The 19,750-nt window shown below is 46.7% G+C and overlaps 1 protein-coding gene across 1 annotated transcript in view; it reads left to right on the top strand.

The window, feature by feature from the left end:
• Positions 1–1,436: 1,436 nt before the first annotated feature.
• LOC144752444 (uncharacterized) overlaps positions 1,437–19,750 on the top strand; it is a 351,451-nt gene continuing 333,137 nt past the window's right edge. The window contains exons 1-2 of the mRNA XM_078640371.1: positions 1,437–1,566; positions 14,829–14,896. The gene's annotated coding sequence lies outside the window, so the exon portion shown is untranslated. The remainder of the gene's footprint in view (positions 1,567–14,828; positions 14,897–19,750) is intronic.

The raw sequence follows: 19,750 nt of genomic DNA, 5'->3' as shown, positions 1-19,750 counted from the left end.
TTATTTGCGGTGCTCTAGGCGCTGCTTCGTTTCTGTAGGTTTGCCACTGTTAGGATGGGTGCCTTTGTTCTTTTTGGAGGCGGGTTTTTGCTAGTGGGGGTGGGCAGCCTGGAGCGGGTTGGCCATCCTGAAGGGTAGCTAGTTGGGTAGGTCTAGGGGTAGTAGGCAGGAGTTTGTTCGGGGTTTTGGGATTTAGGTTTCGTAGGCTCACTGTAGAGTTGCGTTATGTAAATAAATAAATAATGAATGTGTTATGAAATTTATGATGCACCTGTCCTAAAATAAAGTGGCCTTTCTTGCTCCTAAAGAGGTGTGGACAATGATTTCTTGCGCGATGGAAGCTAATGCATTGTTATTTGTTTCTCTTTACGTTACTGTTAAAGGGGGGAGATATGTGGTGTCGCATTCTAGTCGTCAGATACCCACGTGACCCACGGGTGGCCCACGGGATTGCGCACTGTGACAGGCATTGCAGAACTCGGCACAGAAGAGAGTGTACGCGCCTCCTTCCCGATAATAAAGAATATACTTTTACACCGCAACTGTGTCCCAGCTTATTGCACCTGTGTGGGACGTACTTTACATCTGCCCATATGATAGGCTGGTGCCTAAGTGGTGTCGCCAGAAGGTCAAGGAGAACAGTGATCGGCTTGTAGATCGGGCCATCTCCATCAAATGAATGGCACCGTTTGGCCACTGCCCAGTCACTTTTTTAAAATGTTTTATTTATTTAATGCATTTTTATAATGCGCAGACATTACCCGAAGGTGTTAGAGCGCTGTACAATAGAGCCTGTTACGTTACAAGAGAACAGTGGAACAGGTGTGGCGCCGCGGCCAGGGTGACTGACGTTGGAATCTGGGGACCACGGTTCGATCCCCGGCTCCGGCGGCAAGTTAGCCCAGCACCATGTGACTCTGGGCAATAGCTCGCTTAATCTTCCCAACGGCGCCTAGAGACCCTTACGGGTGATTGTGCGCTTTACAAATGTGGACTTTACTTTACAATAAAACATTACAAAGAAAAACAGGAGACTAAAAATGAAGGTTACATAGACACAAAATCAAACAAAGCTCGCAGGAGTGAGGAATGTCCAGGGAAAAAATTCAAATTTACAATGAGGAGTGAACTTCCAACAGGGGCCTGAGCATGACAGAGCGGGAGAGTCACTGACAGAGGGAGACCGACATAGAGCCATGGCACATGGCTTAAAGACTTTGACGATGCTAATAGCGCTCGGATTGCCGCATAGATGAGACCTATTGGATTTGACAATGCTTGTTTTTGAAGTTAAGCCCTGGATAGTAGGCAGCATCTTTAGATGCACATATTCAAGTCTGTGATCTTTTGTTTAGCCTTCTACCTTCGTTATATAAGCACTGATCAGTAAGCGTCTTTTCGACGAGAACTTGGGCTTGTTGTGCAAGAATGGTATGGAAAAAAAGAGTGACGCCCCCTGTCTCACACAGGAGGAAGGAAATAAGTCTGCAGTGCCGTCTCATCGGAGTCCTGTCGACTTTCACAGGACAAAAGTGAAACAGGAGGGAGAGCTCTGTATTCTGAGAGGTAGTAAAGCGCATTTCTTTCCCGCAACGGCTAGGAATGTCTCAGTTGCTTTTGACTGTCAAAACTCTCTAGCACCCCCTTGCTTATAGGAAGTTAATATTGCATCCACCCCACCCTAATATGGGAAGTGGAGTTGCTCCCTCCATGGCAGGAACAGTGAATGACCGCCTGCCCCCTCTCCCATCTGCACCTGTCAGCTTGGAAGTCGCCGGTATCACGTAAAGTGACGTTTGAATGGCCATCAAAGAGGACTGCATGAACAGATGGGGTTAAAGTAAATTCCGTAATACAAAATCTCACTTCATGTATGACCCCGAGTATTACTAGAAAGTGAAGACCTAAGCCATTTCCTGGAACAGTTTTAGTCGCCGAACCAGTCAATAAGCGATTCTCTTCGTACAGAGTAGACTAGAGAATATCAATGCATGCATGTATTCCAGTAGACCCAATTCCGGCAGGAGACGCCCGATTTTTATCGCAACAAATGGCTTTCTTTTAGTTGTATCCACCAATTTCCTGCCCTAAAATGTTGGCCTGAATGTGTATGATCTATCTAGCGCGAGCCTCGACAAAAAGCAGGGATATGTCGGCTGGTTAGGGTCCACAAGAAAGAGGGTTTCTTTCACACCGTCCTTGTTTTTCAACAAAAATATCACATAGTTTCACTTTTTGTTTTATAAGTATTGCCCTGCCTAGTTCTGTTTGCCTATGGTCTCATTGCACGTTGCCTTCTCTGTTTAAAGCAAGTGGTCAGTTGGATCAAGGATTGCAATGGGTTGGCCAGGAGAGGCATGCTTGAGGCTGGAGGGAGGTGGGTGAGGCGATGCCAAGCTTCTTCTCTGCCTACAGCTCTGCTCCTCCACAGCTGCAGTTTTACGGGTGCAGCTAAGCTCCCAGTTAAACAGTCCAGCGTTGAGGGGCGTCTCCCTACCACCCTTGAGGAAAAGCAAACCGCTGAAAAGAAACACAGATCAGCTTGAAATAAATTATGATTGCTGCTCAGTGACAAAGTTGTCTGAATCTGTTTTTATTGTATTTATTTGTTTAGGGAGGTGGCGGGATTGGAATTATTCCCTAGCCTCCTGTGCATGTGTTGGCTGAGGGAAGTTTTCCTGGCCGTAGACAAATACATTAGAGCAGTGAGCACACAGTGGCGTGTGTGGTGTGTTTTACAGCCAAGAATATCTTTACTTTTTGGGCGTTAATTTGATTGGCCCCGGGCGGATTTGAAAGACCTCCATTAAAGTATGGCTGGATGTAGGGCAGCCCAATGGGACAATGTGGGAGTGGGAGTGAAAGTCTCCTCACTGCCATTCAGACACTGGTATGTGATAGGGGGGCAGGGGAATGGGGAGGAGTTCAGCACCTTCCTTTCAAGTTAAGGCAGCTGGTACTGCAAGGATTTCATAGTACTGGCCAGTTAGGTCTGAAGTTCTAGTTTTAATTTATTTATTTATTTGTGCGTTTTTATATAGCGCGGACTTTACCCGAAGGTGTCAGAGCGCTTCACAATAGGAACAGAACTGATACATGAGAACATTACAAGTGAACAAAATACAAAGGCAAACGTTACATTAAATGAAGCAATAATGACAATCGTGAGCCAACAAAATACAAGAGGTAGCAAACGGTGCATTACAAAAGTGACAATCGTGAACCAACAAAATACAAGAGGTAGCAAACGGTGCATTACGGGAGGAAAAAGTGACGTGTGCAGGTTACAAAAGCGTACAAAGTAAACAGAGGTATAATACTGCAATATATGGAGGGCCCTCAAGCACAAGAACAAACGTTACGTAGGCCATGGTGGCACTTGTGCAGGTATCGAAAATAAACAAATGTAAGAGGTAGAGAACAGTGTGTTACAAGCGAAAGTGACGGGTGCATGTTACACACGAGTACCAAACACAGGTAGAAAGATAATACCGCAATAAATGGCAGACTCTCAAACCACAGTTTTGATGGCAGGGTGGCTGCGGTGGTGATTTGAAGGCCTTGTCTTTATTTTTTACGTCGAGCCTGGGCAGCGCATGCGCTGGTCTGCGAGGCATGCTGTATTTGAGTATGGACTTGAGGCCCCACCCACTCTCCGCCCATATTTGTCATTGTCCTTCGTAGATGCTGGCTTTTGATTCGTTAACAGGCTTGAGTCCCTCCTTAGTCCCGCCTTGTCTTCATTTGTAACCTCCCTTGAGGACTGGCCCTTTTACTTCGGTTGTTACAGGGTACGTCTTATTTTAGTCGAAGCAGTATTTTCTTTAATGAGTTTCACCTACTGCTGGCACAACATGCTTTCCTGCAACACGCTTTCACTTTCAAAGCAGCATGGACAATGGCAGACGCTTCTTTGAAATGCAATAGGTCTCGCATTTACAAGAATTTGAGCTATTAGCTTTGTAAATGTCATTGCCTTTTATTTATGTGTAAATAATAAAAACATAAATAAAAGGCATTGTCGTTTACAATGCCAATAGCTTAAACTCTCTATTGCATTGCAAATGCTTGTTTGTTGGAGCTTGGAGGGCAGTGGCCAGCAACCTCAGATGTGGTGTGTCTGTATTGGTGGGTCATGCCCGCCATGTCAGTCCTGCTGGTTTTCTTGTCAGACAGTGGGACTCTTGAGTTTGCTGTTGTGCTGAGCTTACGAACGGATCCTGGGTCCATGTGAGGAAGCAGCAAGTCTGCTGTATCATCTTTGCTGGACTGCAATGTGCTGCCCGCCCAGGTAGAACTGCTGAGTCATTGGCTGTCCCTCCTGCAGTGCTGCTGCCTGGCGCATAATTGAGTGTTGTATGACTGGTGCCAAAGTTGAATTGGTGGGCGTTGGGGCGGTTCACGTGTGGACATTTGCAGGTGATCATACATTCAAATGCCTTACCCATTCAAATGGGGAAGGATTTGTGGCTTTAGGCCAGAGCTACGGAGAGGAAGGTTAGAGTCCCAGCTTCTGTTCAAAGTCCTGTGAGTCTGGGCAGATCACCTAATTTCCCCGTGCCTCTCCAGCTCCCCCCCCAAAAAAATCTGACCTTTTGCAATGTAACTGGCAGGGTATCCATATAATGCGCTCTGAGTTTGTGATGTATATACAAACAAGCATTTACAATGCAATACATCTCGCATTTGCAAGAGTTTAAGCTATTGGCATTGTAAATGACGATGCCTTTTATTTATCTGTTTTGCTAATTAACACATAGATTAAAGGCATTGTCATTTACAATGCCAACGAATATCTCAAACTCTTGTAAATGCGAGACCTATTCAAAGAAGCGCCCACCATTGTCCCGGGGTGCTCGGAAAGTGAAAGCGCGCATGGTGCACTGAATGTTGCAGGAAAGCATGTCCTGCCTGCAGTAGGAGAAACTCAATTAAAGAAAATAGTGCTTACAGACTAAAACAGACATACCGGGTAACAACTGCAGTAAGAGGGCCAGTCCTCTTGGGAGGTTACAAATGAAGACAAGGCGGAACTAAGGTGGGAATAACAAGCCGTTTAATTAATCAGAATCCAGCATTTTCAAAGGTCAATGATGACACAAGCCAATGACAAATATGGGCAGAGAGTGGACAGGGCTTCTATTCCACACACCAATACAGCATGACGCAGAGCAACTCATGCGCTGCCCAGACTCGACCTAAAAACGGGGAGTGCACATTTCTTTCCGCATAAAGGAGGATCACCAAAAAGCATGTTTTGCTTTGTACACAGATCAATGCAGGGGGTGCATTAATGTACTGAGCTAGCTATAAAACTTGCTACTAATGCATTTGTCTAATTCCACTTATTTAATTTATTCCTGAATTCACAACGTCTCATGTTACAGCAGCTCATGTGACAGGCGTGTCACATTTCTTGTTATTGCATACAAAGAGGTGCTGCCTGCTGAATTTTAAAGTTTAAGTATTCGCAGCGGCTCTAGTCTAGTCTGTTAAGGTAATCTCTATTTACTTCGCATAAATGTAATCACCTTCACAGTTGCACAGCTTAAGAGATGACTTAAATGTTAAGATATGCAAGTGCTGTCAATAACAAGGAGCGTGAGTGAAAGAGTCCTGGCATTTTATAAGGTGGCTGCATATTTGTAGTCCTGCTTTTATGTTTGTGACAGCCTGTTTTTTTAGGTCTCGGCAGCGAGACCTATTGTTGTTAAAATGCCTCACAAGGGAGACAGACAGGTGCACGAGACGCTTAGGGTATGTGGACGCGCTTTGCTCGCATGCGCACACACACAGCGTTACTGAAGGCCGAAGGCACTCACAACGCGCATGCACACACAGGCACACAGACCCCCCCCCCCCAATTAAGCCCCACTTACCGCCACTCCTGACGTCTGCTGCCACCGCGGGGGCTTCTCGCATAAGAATGCAGAACTAGATGAGATCCCTCGACTCTGGGAGCACCCTGCAGATCCGAAGCGTCCGCCATCCATGAGGTCGCTGTAACTGCGGCCTGCATCGAGCCTCTGGCCGGTCCACACCGCGGGGGCTCCTCGTCCTCTCAGGCAGGGGCTGAGCACTGCTGTGCACGCCCCTGGCGACCCTCACGTCCGACCCCAGGTCTGCCCAGTAGAACGGCGCTCACTTCATCCCTCTTTGAGGCAGAAGGTGAGTGTAGAGTGTGAAGTAGTGAGTGCAGAGTTGTGAGTGTGCAGAGTTGTGAGTGCGCAGAGTTGTGAGTGCGCAGAGTTGTGAGTGCGCAGAGTTGTGAGTGCGCAGAGTTGTGAGTGCGCAGAGTTGTGAGTGCGCAGAGTTGTGAGTGCGCAGAGTTGTGAGTGCGCAGAGTTGTGAGTGCGCAGAGTTGTGAGTGCAGAGTTGTGAGTGCAGAGTTGTGAGTGCAGAGTTGTGAGTGCGCAGAGTAGTGAGTGCAGAGTGCAGAGTGATTGTGCAGAGTGCAGAGTGAGTGTGTGCAGAGTAGTGAGTGTGCAGAGTAGTGAGTGTGCAGAGTAGTGAGTGTGCAGAGTAGTGAGTGTGCAGAGTAGTGAGTGTGCAGTGAGTGCAGAGCAGTGAGTGCAGAGCAGTGAGTGTGCAGAGTGAGTGTGCGCAGAGTAGTGAGCGCAGGGTAGTGAGCGCAGGGTAGTGAGCGCAGGGTAGTGAGCACAGGGTAGTGAGCGCAGGGTAGTGAGTGCAGAGTAGTGAGTGCAGAGTAGTGAGTGCAGTACTCTGCACTCACTACTCTGCACTCACTACTCTGCACTTTGCACTCACCAGAGTGCAGAGTGCAGAGTAGAGAGTGCAGAGTAGAGAGTGCAGAGTAGAGAGTGTGCAGAGTAGAGAGTGTGCAGAGTAGAGAGTGTGCAGAGTAGAGAGTGTGCAGAGTAGAGAGTGTGCAGAGTAGTGAGTGTGCAGAGTAGTGAGTGTGCAGAGTAGTGAGTGTGCAGAGTAGTGAGTGTGCAGAGTAGTGAGTGGAGAGTGCAGAGTAGTGAGTGGAGAGTACAGAGTAGTGAGTGCAGAGAGCAGAGTAGTGAGTGCAGAGTAGTGAGTGCAGAGTAGTGAGTGTGTAGAGTAGTGAGTGTGTAGAGTAGTGAGTGTGTAGAGTAGTGAGTGTGTAGAGTAGTGAGTGCAGAGTGGTGAGTGCGTAGTAGTGAGTGCGTAGTAGTGAGTGCGTAGAGTAGTGAGTGCGTAGAGTAGTGAGTGCGTGCAGAGTAGTGAGTGCGTGCAGAGTAGTGAGTGCGTGCAGAGTAGTGAGTGCGTGCAGAGTAGTGAGTGCGTGCAGAGTAGTGAGTGCGTGCAGAGTAGTGAGTGCGTGCAGAGTAGTGAGTGCAGAGTAGTGAGTGCAGGTGCAGAGTGGTGTGTGCTGTTGAGTGCAGAGTGCTGTGTATTGGCAATGTAAATGACAATGCCATTAATTTATGATTTAAAGAAAAAAAAAAGAAATGTCATGAGCAATGCCAATAGCTCTACCTTTAATGATGCCGAGACCATTGCATTGTAAATGCTTGTATTTTTAAAATTTTGATCACCCTATCAAAGCGTCGTCTTCAATAGCAAGTGTGCCATGAGCCACAATGTAGATGAAAAATGGGACATTTATGCCTGGTTTAAAAAAAAAAACCAACAGTATGGGGAAGCAATTGGCCTCTAACACCCTCGGCCCCAGTACCTGTTACATCACTGTTTGTTCTGCCCACCCAGCCTTAAAAACTTCATTAGCAGCGTTCACATTTTCGGTTTTCAGCAAAATCTACACGAGCCATCCATGTGAGTAAATAGGCGCCCATTCTTGACAAATTTGGGCCCTACCCTGCACCGAGGCACGACTTGTGTGTAAAAAAAAACACAATCTCCCTCCGCCTCCTTTTGGGTTTCTATTGTATGCAAAGTGCAGAAATAACGGTACTTTCCTGCTTCTTTAGAAACTGTGATTTCTAAGCCATTCAGATAGGGCAGGTGTTACCACAGCGGGTGGGACCCTCTCATGCCTGCTGCAGTTTCTGGGCGGCATTTAAGAGGAAGGCAGGTCCACTGACTTTTGGGGAAAACCGTTTCCTGAAGCTGTGACTTTGCCATGCCAAGAGCACAAACGGTGCGCGGTGCATACATCCATCATGAGAACACTGAAGGAGGTGGGGCGGGCCCAGCAGAGTGCACGAAGAAGAAATTGCACCCTGCAAACTGGAATCTAACTCGCCTCAGACATGACAGCTCGGAAGCAATGAGCAGTTGTTTCCTCTCTGGGACTCTGAGCACTTTACACAATGCAATCGCAGGTGCGCGGCTGTGCGCTGGGAGAGTGCAGACCTTCACAATATGACCCCGGTGTCTCAGCCACAAACCATTCCAAATGCGCAGGCAACCTCGCCATGCTTTTAAAGTAAAAAGCTAAGCAGAAGTAGAACATTCTCTATCGATCAGTATGGGGAGAGGATGTGGCCTAACGGCCAGAACGGTCGAGTGTGAAGCTGTGGAACTGTGTTGGCGTTTCGGCAAGGACGCTCAGAATCAATCAATCAGTCAATTTATAAAGCGCACTACACACCCGCGAGGGTCTGAAAGCGCGGGGGGGGGGGGGGGAGGGTGGCTGCAGCTAGTGGTCGAAGAGCCAGGTCGTGAGTAGTCTCCTGTCTGTCGTAGGAAGAGAGGGAGGGAGTTCCATGTGTTGGCGGCGCGGTGGGAGAAGGACCTACCCCCGAAGGTGGTCCTGTGGATGCGTGGGACGGCGGCCAGTGAGAGGTCGGAGGAGTGGAGTCTCCTGTTGGGTACGTAGAATGATAGTCGGTTGTTGAGGTATTCTGGGCCGGTGTTGTGGAGTGCCTTGTGTGCGTGGGTCAGGAGTTTGAAGGTGATTCTTCTGTCGACGGGAAGCCAGTGCAGGTCTTTCAGGTGGGGGGTGATGTGGTCTCGGTGGGGGACGTCGAGGATCAGGCGTGCAGAGGCGTTCTGGATTCTTTGAAGTCTGCTGATGAGCTTGGACGGGGCTCCGGTGTAGAGGGCGTTGCCGTAGTCGAGTCTGCTGCTGATGAGGGCGTGGGTGATGGTTTTTCGGGTGTCTGTAGGGATCCATCTGTAGATATTGCGGAGCATGCGGAGGGCATAGAACAGGCGGGCAACTAGAGCCAAATTTCAGGGGGGGGCTGAAAAATATTTCGGGGGTGGGCTAATTCTTCCAAACATAGACAGAGTGGCTGTAAGAAGGGGCGAACACACAACAAAAGCCTAATTTACACGTAAATGGTCTTTTAAAGACCTGTTAAGTACTCAGGTGCGGCTGCAATGAAATGCTCGCCAGCCCGCGAAGCTGTCTCCAGCCGGGCTGCCACACACGACGGGGGGGGGCTGAAGCTCCGTGAGCCCAATGGGTGTTGCGCGCCTGGCATAGAAGCAGGTTGAAGAGACTGCGTTGATTTGTTTGGTCATGGTGAGTTTCGATTTGAGGATGACTCCCAGGTTGCGTGCGTGGTTGGTTGGTGTTGGGGCGGTCCCCAGGGTGTGGGCCACCAGGAGTCGTCCCAGGCTGAGGGTATTGGTCTGAGGATGAGGATCTCCGTCTTGTCCGTGTTAAGTTTGAGCCGGCTTTCTTCCATCCAGTCGGCGACTGCCTTCATACCGCGGTGGAGGTTGGCTTTATTTTATTTATTTATTTATTTTTGCTATTTATAAAGCGCGAACGAATACCCGCAGGTGTCTCGGCGCTAGACAATTCGCATAATTTCAGCTCGATGTTAATTGTTCTTTGGCGGTGAGGGGGTCGTTGGTGAGGGAGAGGATCAGCTGGGTGTCGTCTGCATAGGAGATTATGTTGAGGTCGTGAAGTCTGGCGATGCGTGCGAGTTGAGCCATGTAGATTTTGAAGAGCGTCGGGCTGAGGGATGATCCTTGCGGGACACCGCAGATGGTCTTAGTGATTCCGGAGTGGAACTAGGGGAGGCGGACTCTTTGGGTTGTGTCGGAGAGGTAGGAGGTGATCCAGTCCAGGGCCTTGTCGCGGATCCCTGCGTCGTAGAGGCGTGTGCGTAGTGTGTGATGGCAGACGGTGTCGAAGGCGGCGGAGAGGTCCAGGAGGATGAGGGCTGCTGTCTCGCCATTGTCAAGTAGGATTCTGATGTCGCCTGTGGCGGCGATGAGGGCGGTCTCGGTGCTGTGGTTCTTGCAGAAGCCTGACTGGGAGGGGTCGGGGATGTTGTTGTCTTCCAGGTAGCGGGTGAGCTGGGTGTTGACGATCTTTTCGATGACCTCAGCCGGGAACGGAAGTAGGGAGATCCTGTGATTCTGGGCAAATCACATATTCTCCCCTACCTAACAAAATGAACGGGTCCGTTTGGAACGTAACTCAGCGCTCTGATAGCCTTCGGGTCAAGTTCAAGTTTGTGCTATATAAAACAAACAAAAAAAGAGGTTACAAAAGAAAAGATGCGTTAGACCATGAACATCATTTCACTGTAAAATGAATGATCCCAGCGTTTACGCTGCTTGGCTGTACAAACGTAGGGACAGAACGGTTGTATGTTGTTACAATGCATTCCATTGCAACGCATGCCTTTTCCACGCATGCGTTACAACAGAATGTTTTTTCAACGCATAACCTTTACTCCGAATATTCCTTTACCACGCATACCTTTACAACGATTTTCGTTGTAAATGTATGCTTGTAAAGGGAATACTCTTGGTAAAGGTAATACCCCTTATGTGACTCCCCATCCCTTCTTAAATTTACCCCTGCCCGTAACCCTTTTTTATATATATATATATATATATATATATATATTATTTTTTTTATAATACTAAAATTCCCCTTACCTCTTCACGTCGTCTCCTCTCCATCTTCCGTGGTGATGTCCTACGTTGTAAAGAGGAACCAGACGTTTCTTTCCATTTCCTCTTAAACTACGCCGATTGCCTGTACTTCTCGACGTGACTTCAGGTGAGTTTTTATTTTTTGGGGGTGAGACCCCCCCCAAGCCCCCTTTTTTCCCTACATTTTTTTGGGTGGGTGAAATGCACCAAGTCCCCCTTTTCTAATTTGTCCCTTTACCACACATGCCTTTACTACGTATCTCGTAGTACCTAAAAACCTAAAAAGTGCCTACAGCAGCGAAGCCATGTAACAAAGTCGCCCTGGCGCTGTGCCCTGCCCAACACATATCTGCCAGGCTCTTCCAAGTCAGATGTGAGCAGCTCACATAGGGCCAGATGTAGGTGTCCAAATACCGGTCGGAAACGGCCGAAAATACCGATTTTCAGCCGTTTCCGACCGGTATTTGGACATTGGTATGTAGGGGTAAATTTACCAATTCTGTAAATTTTACCGATTTGGTAAAAATACCGAATCTGTAATTTGCTATGTAGGTAGCACTGTTAACAGTGCTACAGGCCATTCAGGATTCGGTATTTACCATGTAATACTATTACATGGTAAATAACGAATTCCTGTGTACATGCACATCTGTGCATGTACACCTGTGCCATGTGGCACACAGACATGCCCTAAGGGCATGTATGTGTGTCACATGGCACACAAGCCTGAAACAGGTGTGCAACAGGGTGTCAAAGTGACACCCTGTCCCCCTTGTAAAATCGGTAAATTTACCGATTCGGTAATTACCGATTCGGTATTTGCTATGGAATCCTATGGGCTTCAAGGCCCATAGGATTCCATAGCAAATACCGATTCGGTAATTACCGAATTGGTAATTACCGAATCTTACCGATTCGGTATTTTTACCGAATTTTTTACCTACATAGCAATTACCGAATTGTAAATACCGAATTGGTAAAATTCGGTATTTACCATTCGGTAATTTGCTATTACCTACATCTGGGCCCTAGTTCTGGTGTTGTATTGCACAGTGGCACTTGTGTAACGTACTGCAATTAAAAGATAAAATGCACAAGTATGTGTCCCTGCATGCAACATATAGACTGGTACATTATCTGCCTGCTGTGGGTGAAGAGCTGGGACTTTTTCCGCTGCCACTACAAGGGCACCTTCAAGCAAGCATGGCTAGAAGCCCATGTGTGCAGCAGGGTCCCAAAGACCTGAAGGGACGCTATATCCGGATTATTACTGTACTTCCAGTTTCAAACGAAGGCCAAGGCGCGCATTGCTTTCCTTGCACTGGGGCCCATGGCACACTTGCTTTGCCACTGTCTCCTAGGAATCTGAGAGTTTGAATCTTGAAGAAACTGCTCCGATCTACAGTGAATTAAAATATGTCACTAGCCTGGAGGCAACTCTCCGATCCAGATGGAGGCCTTCTTGAGTTGTAAGGACTTATGACATTTGCTAATGTAACGTGATTCAGTTGTGTTTCGGAGTTATATGTGCAGTACTTAGTTGAGACATACAGGTGCCAAAACCATGTTCATTCTGAGCGGTAAATACCATTTATTGCAATAACAAATGCCCGATAAAGGTCGTTTTCCGGCCATAACGACCGAGGCTGAGGGCATTCTTATTTCATGTCACCATTTCACGAGATCCTGTGTGTGAAGCACTACGCTACGCTCGCGTAGTTTGCGAAGTTTGCGCAACTTCGCACTACGCGAGCTGCACGTAGCACAGTGTGAACACGCGTAGCGCAGCGTAGCGTAGTGCAGCGGTCATTTTTTGCTTGTTCGCGGTCCTCAACGTCATGTTCGGGACCGCGAGCAAGCAAAATGACATCCCGGCGAGACTCTCAACGCGGGAAGGTCAGGTTTCTCATTGCTAGTGGTCGTGCATGCTCGCGACCGCTCGCTATGAGAAACTACCAGTTTGCGTTGAGAAAGCTGCCGCCCGAGTAAAAGTCTACTCGAGCAGCAGAAAACTACAGCTCGCACTGTGCAAGATGCCGTTTTCAATGATTGCACAGTGCCGGATGCTTGTTCGCACTGTGCAATCATTGAAAATACATCTTGCACAGTGCGAACATGCTACTACGCAGCTCGCATAGTGCTACGTGAAGTTCGCGTAGTGCGAAGTGCACTTCGCGTGGCTTCGCGTAGCGCTACTTCGCGAACTACGCCCACGTGTCTGGCTGCACGTACATGACAAAAGGCGAAATTAGCAGCTGCGAAATAGTGAATATTTGATATATGTAAATACTGTGAATTAGTGCACCATCGTTTCCTAGCCACCTTCTGTCACATGAGTGATACAAACATGAGAAAGGATTGCCGCAGCAACGAAGGCACATAGGCAACATGTCCACATGAAACATGACTTTAGGAGGCATATCCGTTTGTAGAAGCGTGCTGTAGATAAGTCTCCCTAGGCTATTATTAGACATGCCCTATTATTGTCAGACGAAGATGGCACTAAACATGCATTAATTAACGATGAATCATGTTATTTGGCAGTAGTGTGTATCTGTTGCCACACGTGTATGGGATGAAATTGCCATGACACAGCAGCAAATGAACCTGCTCTGAGTATGCATACGTGCAAAAGGGAACACTGGTTTTTAATTCTCATCCCAATATTGCTGTTTTATCCGTCGACCATGGGTTGAAATCAGTGCCTTGTTGCACAGTACATCACTCAGGAGAGTTTTATCTAAAAATACATTGGTCTTCTGTCCAAAATAAAAAATGGCACTGAGAAAAATCCCAAGAGTAAAAGTACATATCTGGGAAACATGAGTTCTCCTCGGGAAACATCATTTACCACGAAGGCATTACCACTACTCACGTTTACCACGTGACACTTACCACGCAGGGTGCCTTCCACGCAGGGTACCTTCCACAACGTCTTTACCACGGGTTAGGGGGGAGACGTGGTATTCCTTCAAGTCGATCTGCGTGGGCATGGGGGGGCAGAGGGAGGGGGGGGCTCGGAGGGGGGCTGGGGGGGGTCTCCCCCCCCAAAAATAACAAGCAGGTTACTTTAACAAAAAAACGAACATAAATTTAAAAGAAAGAGGAAAGAGCCTCCCCCAAAGACGTGCCGTGTACGTCAAAAAAGCAGTCCTTTTTTTATTTTGGTATACGTGTTTTGACGCTTGTTTCAAAGGAGGATGGAAGTAAGGGCTCGTGGAGAAAGACGTGAAGGTAAGACGTTGCAACGCGTAGTAAAATGCTACGTTGTAAATACCAGCGTGGTAAAGCCACTTGCGAGGTAAAATTCGCGTGGTAAAGCCATGCGTGGTAACTGAAATCGTGGTATAATCATATATTCGTTCTCCTCTCCTCCTTTCTCTCCTATTGAATTCATGTGAATCCTGAAGCAGGAAAAATAACTTGTACCTTGGACTTGAGAAAATTAAGGGAATCAGTGGTGTGGGCTCTATGGAAGAGCATTTGTATATGTTCTCATTTTCACAGTATTGCGGGTTAATGCACGTTTCAGATTTCTGTGTGTAATGAAGGTCACAAATTCCATTTCTACTGAATTGCGTTACTGTGAAATGGTTCTATGAGGGTGATGTTCAGCCATGTCTGCATGTTCAGCCATCCATACTTGGCAGGGTGGGACTCAGGGCCTTACTTATGAAAGCACAAGGCCTGGCATATAGCAGGTCTGACTCTTGCTCACCCAAATACCATGGAGACAGTTGCGAGCCAAGGAAAGGTACCCGTCGGTTACTTTTGAGTGTTATCTCCCTCTGTGGTGCTGCAGAGCACACCAGTCATGTTGTGAATACAAAGCATGGTGCCTGCATCTTGAGTTCTCTGCATTAGATGCATGATCACAGGTCCTAACCTGCCAGCGTTATCATGATGGCCCCTGGCATGGCTATACCTGGCCCTGCTTTGCTGAAATATTATTTTTTATTAAATATGTTAATACCAGAAGTGCAAGTGTGAAATGCTAAGGAGTTATCTGTCTTTTGGTATTTAATGTTTTTCAGAATTTAGCATGTATGCTGTCACCTCCTGTTTTGGACTTGGTCAAACAATACATTAAAGAGGCAGACAGGTAGGAAACACTTGGGGTACTTATTTTTGTGGGTGGGTGGTTGTACTGGTCTTGGCTATTGTATGGCATTTTGCAGACAGACCAATTTTATGCTTGGGGTATTTCTTTTCATGCTTCTAATGTTTCTTGACACTTGTGCTTGCAAAATGCCCCACTGTGACCACTTTTCATTCAAAACATTGAAGTAAAAGTATGCTGTAAAATCCACCACTTAAATCTATTAAAGAAAAAGAAATTCTAATGTCAGAATAACTCTCCAACGCCCTTCCTTTGTCTTAATTTTAGACTTGCTCGCTCGCAGATTACACTCTGGTCAAAGATTACCACCCTACCACTTATTTTTATTTTACTGAGTTTTATATAGTGCGAACTTGACCCGAATCGGGTATTTGAGCGCTTTAGATAGCACCAGTTGCATTACATGAGGACACAATTTATAAAATTCACCAGTTGCCACTGCCAGTGTTTCAGGACCGAGTGATTTGGGGTCTGGAAAAATTGAACCACACATAGTGTGAAGGAGGGATACTTCCTCCTGCTGGTAATGGAATATGGCAGTACCGTAAAAAAAACAAGATTGGCTGAAAGTCGCTCCCACAATATGGTCATCTTGTTTTTTGGTATTATTTAGACCTTTTTAGAGTTCCATAGCACCGGTGGATGGATACTTATGGACCCTTAATGAGAGAATGTAGCCCTCAATTCTGTGACCTTTTTTTTTTTTTTTTAATGTCCAACTGATCATGTTGCTGTAAGGTGGGTACAAGTTATGGTGCTTGTTTCTATTTTTACCAGCACCACATATTCTTTGGGTTATAATTTTGGTTTTACCATTGCAAGCTTAAAAAGCCCATTAAAAAGTGCAGAGCTCCCATGATTCCCAAATCTATGCGCAAGTTGCTTTTTTTTTTCATTCAAGTTTTTTTTGTTATTCTGGCACATGTTCTAACATGATAATGAACACTTCAAGTGCCCGAATGCTAACTGAAAAAATGGGCTGCTTGAGGTTCTCACAGGATCCTGAGAGACTTGAGAGGTCTAAAAGTAATATTGGATACAAAAACAGGATTAGCAGAATGTGGTGCGCATGACTTGAAACGGATGGGCAAGGTGTAATTTCCTTCTGTGATCGTCCTAAAAAATGAATTTTGTCTAATATTTTCGAATGAGAAAGTATGACTTTATTCTCATTTCAATGAGAAACTGCACTGTTGGCTGTTTTGGAGAGTTGACTTCTATCCATTGTTATTATTTAGAATTTAAAAGTCCTCAAGTGTCTCCATTGCATATGTGAGTAGCACATCCAGGCTAGGTTTTTTTTCCAAATTTGAATTGTAGTACCTGTTTTTCTTTTCATCCTATTATAAGTTCTAACTTTAGTACTAAAACGTAAAAAAATACCTTTCCTGAATGGTCTACTCAGGGCTCTAGCTTTTCCTGAAGAATAATCTTTAACATATTTTAGTGAAAAAAAGCAAAGATCTGTAGGCGTGTTGCATGATTAGAGAGGCTCAGCCCATTGCGTATAATGGTGCGGATTTCCCCGGTAGGAATAAACACTTCCCTAATCACTAAACATTTTGAGATGACTCTTTTTCACTGACACCCTGTTCTTCGTCTTGGGCTTCAATTTCACAAATCAGTCCATACAAATTGAACTTGCCTAGCCGATCAGAATGATTTGTAAAGTGAAAGTATAATATTGGACAAGCATTTGCAATGCAATAGGTCTCCCATTACTAAAATGTTGAGCTACTGGTGTTGTTAATAGTAATGCAACATCAATAGCGCAAACATTCAGCAATGCGAGACCACTTGCATTTCAAATGGTTTTTTTTGTAATGTACGATGGAAAAAAAAAAAACTAATTATCATGTCACACGGCCTCAGCAGAAATACCATGCCTGCGAGAAGCAGGGTATTTCAGTGAGTTTTATGAGTCGTTGTTTTTATAAAAGCTTTTGATAGTTTGTTCACAGGTGAATAATACCTCATACAGGAGCCTCTGGCTGAACTTAGTGTAATTGAGCCACGGTTCAATGGCTAAAATACAAGAAATTCTGATTTGTAGAGTAGAAAAAAAAATTGCTGTACTTTTTCCATTAAAACGTGTGTTTGAGAGCAGAGTACATAAATCGTGCAGGTGGTACTCAATTACGAACTGGTATTACCCTATTACATACGTGTAATTGCATTTATATAGCGCTTCCTACTTCCAACGAGGGGTTATATGTGGAAGGGTGCGCTGTTTTCCTGCATTTCTTTTTGAAATAGCAATTTCATTTTATTGAACAAGTTCCATGCGCGAGTGGCTCATCTAGACAGGTTTTTTCTTTGTATCGTGCATTACGGGACTTGCAGTCCTGACTCTACAATGGAATTGGCAGTACTACAAATCCCGGACTGGAAAGAAAAACAACTGCCGTGAATGACCTTCTCACGCATGAAACTAGCACCCCGAGAGTTCTGCTGCTGTCAGGCTGACACCCCAATCTCCCACAGACCCGTACCCCAGACCTCTGAAAGTGTGCTTCTATTATGGGCTACAGAGAACGTACACAGCACAGGAGCATCACTAACAGGAAAGCACAAGCTTCACTGCCACACAAAATCCCTTCCTGGTTTTAGAAACAAGCGTATAGCACATCCGTCGCTTCTACGCGCTTATTCTTAAAGCAGAGCAAACGTGGGACGACGCGTTCTTTTCTCAGCAGCAGTAGGTGCCTACGAGGCGTGCAGCAGCTGCAGTAGTTAGAGTGACACCACGAGTGTTGTGGGAAGAAGCCGAGGCCCAGCTTTCCTTCAGCTGCTGAGTGTTTCCCCAGTGGCAAGCGATCTACATCCTTGGCAGGTTTCCGAGAGTGTGTCCAACACGCACAACGACTTCCTATTCCCAGATCTCAGACTCGCTTCAGCCTCGGTAATGTTTCTGCACAGAGGACGCCCCAGCCCAGGCCTCGCCCTGTAAAAAATGCTCTACGTGGACTTTAAACATGAATGGGACACCTCAATGTTCCGTGCGCGAATGGCCCATCTAGAGCAGGTTTTTTCTTTGTATTGTGCATTATGGGACTCCTGATGTGTCCTGTTTGAAACTCGCCACTAGCTCCCTCATTCTAAATGCCCACAGAAATCCAGCGCAAAAGTTGCTGAAAAGAGAGCTGCTACAAAAACGGAATGAGAGGCCCTCTAAACCCATTAACCTACAGCCTGTTCATTCAGGGGGCTCCCTCGGCTCAAGCAAGGACATGCCTCTCCTCCTCTGGACAGCAGTGCTGCCCAGCAACCAAACCCCTTATCAGTTCTGCCGCTCCTCAGGACTGAGAACTGTATCCGTAATGTCCCTGAACCTCTCAACTAACACTGCATTTATTCCCGACAGTGTATCAGGGTTCTGTTGAAACATAGTTTGCTTGACTGCCGAGTGCACATTGCTCCGTCCCACAAATGATTTTTCTCTACTCTGTTTCCGGCTGCCAAGCTGCTGACCTTGCCTGCACCAACCCTGGGCGAACAACGAAAGGCTATACTGTTATCCATATAAGCAGCTGCTGTTGCTGATGATGATCTTATACAGAGCTGGTAAACTAGATGCTGTACTATATCATTTACACCAGGTGCAGCACCCGTAGGCCCAGCACATCAACTTTACACCCATGGGCAAGCCTGAGCTGGGAACCCAAGGTCCCTGCTGCACCCGCCTTACTCTAAGGAGGTCTACCCAATGGAGCATACATCCCAACAGAACGGACTCATTTATATCCCACAGCAGTGAGTCAAAAGACGCGAACCAGCAATATAACTTTTCTTGCCCTTTCCTGGTCCGTTTTAGATCTTTTCAACCTTAGAGTCAGGACCTCGCCTGTCAGGACAGCATCCCGTCTGCACAAGGCTACTCCTGTTGTGTCCTGTTTGGAACTCGCCACTAGCTCCCCCATTCTAACTGCACCACAGAAAGCCAGCGCAAAAGTTGCTGAAAAGAGAGCTGCTTCAAAAGCGGAGTGAGTGGCCCTCTAGACCCAGTGACCTACACCCTGTTCATTCGGAGGCCTCCCTCGGCTCAAGGACATGTCCTTGCCACCTCTGGCCAGCTGTGCTGTCCAGCAACCAAAATACCCTATCAGTTCTCCCGCTCCATAGGACTGTGAACTGAATCAGTAATGTCCCTGAACCTCTCAACATCACTGCAAACTATGCGTTGGAGATGTCCCTATTATTGCTCCATCCCCTCCATTTCAGCACCGTCAAGGCCAATCGCACCCTCCTGGGAATGGCTCACTCACGCCCCCTGCACAAAGCAAGGCCTATCTATGTGTAGCCCATAACCTTGCATTTATTCCAGACAGTGTATCAGGTTTCTATTGAAACATAGTTTGCTTGACTGCCGAGTGCGCGTTGTTCTGTCCTGGATATGATTTGTGTCTACTCCGTTTCCGGATGCCAAGCTGCTGACCTTGCCCGCCCCAACCCTGGGCGAACTAAAAGAGGTTATACTGCTATCAATAAGCAGCTGCTGTTGCTAATGATGATCCCATACAGAACTGTTAAACGAGATGCTGTACCATATCACTTGCACATGGTGCATCACCCCAGGCCCGTCACATCAACTTTACAAACCCAAGAGCAAGCCTGAGCTGGCTACCCCAGGTCCATGCTGCACACGCCTTACTCTAAGGGGCTCCACCCCACGGAGCATACGTCCCCTCTCCCCTGCTGTGTGCAAACCCTATAGTGAGTCACAAGTACTGACCTTCAGATAAATTCCGGAAAAGACCCCTGGGCACCCTCCTAAAGATACCATACCAGTCTTCTGCCCATCTACCCTTGTGGTTACCCCTCCTGTGATCTAAGAGC

This window comes from Lissotriton helveticus, chromosome 5_1 (genome assembly GCF_964261635.1).
Source record: "Lissotriton helveticus chromosome 5_1, aLisHel1.1, whole genome shotgun sequence".
NCBI lineage: Eukaryota > Metazoa > Chordata > Amphibia > Caudata > Salamandridae > Lissotriton > Lissotriton helveticus.
This window is presented reverse-complemented; position numbering and strand designations above follow the sequence as displayed.